The sequence below is a fragment of the Lemur catta genome, chromosome X, assembly GCF_020740605.2.
Source record: "Lemur catta isolate mLemCat1 chromosome X, mLemCat1.pri, whole genome shotgun sequence".
NCBI classification, from domain to species: Eukaryota; Metazoa; Chordata; class Mammalia; order Primates; family Lemuridae; genus Lemur; species Lemur catta.
The window spans coordinates 25,319,103-25,323,497 of NC_059155.1; the positions used below are offsets into that span (position 1 = coordinate 25,319,103).

Below are 4,395 nucleotides of genomic sequence, written 5' to 3' on the forward strand. Positions count from 1 at the left end.
GTCATGACTAAATATCGTTTCCATGAGTAGAAAACAAACTCAATCCAGTAGGACAAGTGTTGCTAAAGCTAGCATAAAAAGCTATCAGTGACACAAATGACATTGTCTGTCATTACAGATTAGTTTACAGTGAGAAAGTGATTCTCTTTCACATTATCTGGGCCATCAAAAGAAAACCTTCTCTATTAATTTGCATAACCTCTAATTAATGAAATTATACCAATTCTTAACACCATTATGAGGATGGAAGAGACACAGGAGGAGAAGGTAGGAAAGAACAGGGCAGAAAAAGGATTGATTTTGCATATTAAACAGAAATGTGTAGGAAGTTGGATTTTTGCCATATTCTCTGGCTCTATTAATAGCGAGTATACCCATAATTCAAAACAAAACCAGCAGACACTAACATAGAGACATGTATATGAAGATCTGAGACATCATTTTATTTATATGATGTCCTCTCCATAGGAAGTCTAAATTTACTACACTGCCTGAAATAAAAAAGTGGAAAAGGAAAAATTTAGACACCTGCATCTGAAATGCATTACAGTGACAGGTAAAGTTCTTGATGTGATGAGACTCCCATGGATACAAGTAAGGGGAAGAGAAGCAGAGATGCTTTTAATGACAGTAGGAAGACAAAAGCCGAGCTGCTTTTCTGCTCAACTTTTGAAGGTCTGGTGGCACTAGGCTCACAATTCAGGAAGAATGTTATCCTAACTTCTTAACCTTGCTTCAACAAGGAACTCAGGTAGTGAAAATTACATGAACATTTATTTTGGAAAACATTTTATCTTTTGTCCATTCACCATATTACTGCCCTAATAAAGTGGCCCCATTTTAAGCCATCATGGTTGGCCTGAGTTACTTCCTGGGTGCTCTCAAAAACCACAATTCTTGCAAATACAAATAAGTTTAGTAAAGAATAACTCACGTTGATTCTATCGGTGATGTGGTTCACAGAGTAAGTTCCTTACATTACAGAGTCTCCAGTTTCAAGAGGGTTGCCCAAACTGTTTAGTGAGACTTCTCCAGCCTTTCTCTGTGACACCTCGGTTTTGTTTTTTTTTAAATCTGGATGTGACGCATTAAAGGACTCGAGGGAAATAGAACCGAAGGCATTCTAAAATGGCAAACCATCTTGCGAAGGATGCACACAGCATCCATGGCACCAACCCTCAGTATCTGGTGGAGAAGTTCATTCGAACATGAATCTATGAGTCCAACTACTGGAAAGATGAGTGCTTTGGACTTACGGCTGAACTTGTAGTGGATAAAGCCATGAAGTTAAGATTTGTGGGTGGCGTTTATGGTGGCAATATAAAACCAACTCCCTTTCTGTGTTTAACCTTGAAGATGCTTCAAATTCAACCCACGAAGGATACCATTGTAGAGTTCATCAAAAATGAAGATTTCAAGTATGTCTGCATATTGGAGGCATTTTACCTGAGGCTGACAGGGACTGCAATTGCTTGCTACAAGTACTTGGAGCCTTTGTACAATGACTATGGAAAAATCAGGAGCCAGAACCGAAATGGGGAGTTCGAACTGATACATGTAGATGAGTTTATTGATGAACTACTGCACAGCAAGAGAGTGTATGATATCATTTTGCCCTGGCTACAGAAACGCAATGTGCTGGAGGAAGCTGAGCAATTGAAGCCTCGAGTTAGTGCTCTAGAAGACGACATGGATGATGTGGAGTCCAGTGAAGAGGAAGAAGAGGAAGATGAGAGAGTGGCATCACCTGACCACCGCCAGAGAAGCTCCTACATTGAGCTACAGTAGGAGTAAAAGCCAGTTTCCCAAAAGGCAGAGTCCATCTCTCAAAAGGAGAAGCCCCTCCCTCTGTCAAGAAAAGCAGGGAAGCAAGAGTCCAAGACATCGCCGCAACAAGTCCCGAGATGGATGGCACAGATCCCGCTCCAAGTCCCGAGGTCATCACCATAATCACAGACACAGGAGCCACTCAAAGAAGAAAAGCCACGAGAAGAGCCAGAAAGGGAATGAGTAATGGACCCAGTTTGCTTTAAGTCCAAATGGCCTCCTGGGGATATGAGGGTATCTATGTGGAAGGATTAAGATCTCCAACCCAGGTAGCTATAAGAACATTTTAGTTTTTTCTTATCAAGTTTCTCCACTTTTTTTCTCAAATGAAAGAGATGGTGAGTTTTGTATCTCTTTTTGAATCTATTTTTTATTTTTATTTCAGGATATTATGAGTGTACAAACTGTTTTGGTTACATTTTATCACTTTGCTTCACCCAAGCAAGGATTAGAGGCATGCCCTTCCTCTCTACAATGCTCACCGCGTCCATTAGTTGTGAGTTTACCCCCCACCCAACCCCTAATCCCTGGAGAATATTACTACCGTGTGAGTACCATAGTGTTGATCAGTTAGTGCCAATTTAATGGTGAGTACATGTGGAGCCTATTATTCCATTCTTGTTATACCTCACTTCGATAATGGGCTCAAGCTCTATCCAGGAAAATATAAGAGGTGCTAGGTCACTGTCATTTCTTATAATTGAGTAATATTCCATTGTATACATATACCAAATTTTAAAAATCCGCTCATGAATTGATGGGCACTTGGGTTGTTTCAACATCCTTGCAACAGTGAATTGTGCTGCCATAAACATTCAGGTGCAGATGTCTTTATTATAGAATGTCTTTTGCTCTTTCGGGTAGATGCCTAATAGTGCTGTTGCTAGATCGAATGGTATTTCTATTTTTAGCTCTTTGAGGTATCTCCAAATTCTTTTCCACCGAGGTTGCACTAATTTGCAGTCCCACCAGCAGTGTAAGAGTGTTCCCATCTCTCCACATCCTCACCAGCATTTGTTGTTTTGGGATTTTTTTGATAGAGGCCAGTCTCACTGGGGTTAGGTGATATCTCATTGTGGTTTTGTTTTGCATTTCTCTAATGATTAGAGATGTTGAGCATTTTTAAATATGTTTGTTGGCCATTATTCTGTCTTCTTTTGAAAAGTTTCTGTTCATTTCCTTTGCCCATTTATTGATGGGGTTGTTTGATTTTTTCTGTTGATTTTTTAAAGTTCTAGATAGATTCTTGTTATCAGCCCTTTATTGGATGTGTAGAGAGCAAGTATTTTCTCCCATTCTCTAGGCTGTCTATTCGCTCTAATGATAGTTTCCTTGGCTGTGCAAAAGCTTTTTAATTTGATCGGATCCCATTTATTTATTTTTGTTGCTGCTGTGATTGCTTTGGGGGTCTTCTTCAAAAATTCTTTGCCTAGGCCGATGTCTGAAAGGGTCTTCCCAACATCTTCTTCTCAAATTCTTAAGGTTTCATGCCTTAGGTTTACGTCTGTTATCCATCTTGAATTGATTTTTGTGAGAGGTGAGAGGTGGGGATCCAGTTTCAATCTTCTGCATATATTCGATGAAAGCTGTGAGAGACATATACAAGGAGAACTACAAAACACTAAGAAAAGAAATTGTAGAAGATGTAAACAGATGGAAAAATCTACCTTACTCATGGATTGGTAGAATCAACATCGTTAAAATGTCCATACTACCTAAAGTGATCTACAGAATTAATGCAGTCCCTATCAAAGTACCATCATCATTCTTTACAGATCTAGAAAAAATAATTCTATGATTTGTATGGAACCAGAGAAGACCTCATATAGCGAAAGCAATCTTAAGTAAAAAGAACAAACTGGGAGGTATCAGTCTACCAGATTTCAAGCTGTACTGTCAGGCTATAGTAACTAAAATAGCATGGTACTGGCACAAGAACAGAGAGACATAGACCTTTGGAATAGGACTGATAATCCAGAGATGAAACCATCCACATATGGTAATCTAATCTTTTTTAAGAGGATACTGACTTTTAATCTCTTTCATTTATTTATTTGTGTTTCAGGATATTATGAGGCTACAAACATTTTGGTTACATTTTATGTCTTTGCCTTACCCAAGCAAGGATTAGAGGCATGCCCTTCTTCTCTACAATGCTCCCCTCATCCATTAGTTGAGAGTTTACCCCCCCCACCCCCTAATCCCTGGAGAATATTACTGCCGTGTTTGGGTTGGGAATATGAATGACACAGAAAAGGTTTGGCCCCTTGGTAACTGATTCCCTTTTTGTTATTAAACCTGACACATTCATTAAAAGAAAAGAATAACTCAAATAATTTGGTGTTGATGACACTTGAGTTTTGCACATGTGATATGTATTGAGATAAAGCATCTTCTGAAAATGCATATGCATATACAATAGCATTGCAAGAAGAACAAATCAATAACTGTTCCTTATTGTGTACCCTACTTGTTAGGGAGTAAATGCTAATTACATACACTGCTTTAAGTAAAAAAATATTAAATATTAGGAATCTTTGAAAAACTTGCTTCTTTTCATTTACATCT

General features: G+C 38.6%; 1 pseudogene; it reads left to right on the forward strand.

Moving 5' to 3' along the window:
• Nucleotides 1-1,128: 1,128 nt before the first annotated feature.
• LOC123628876 lies at nt 1,129-2,014 on the forward strand (annotated as a pseudogene).
• The last annotated feature ends 2,381 nt before the right edge of the window (nt 2,015-4,395 follow it).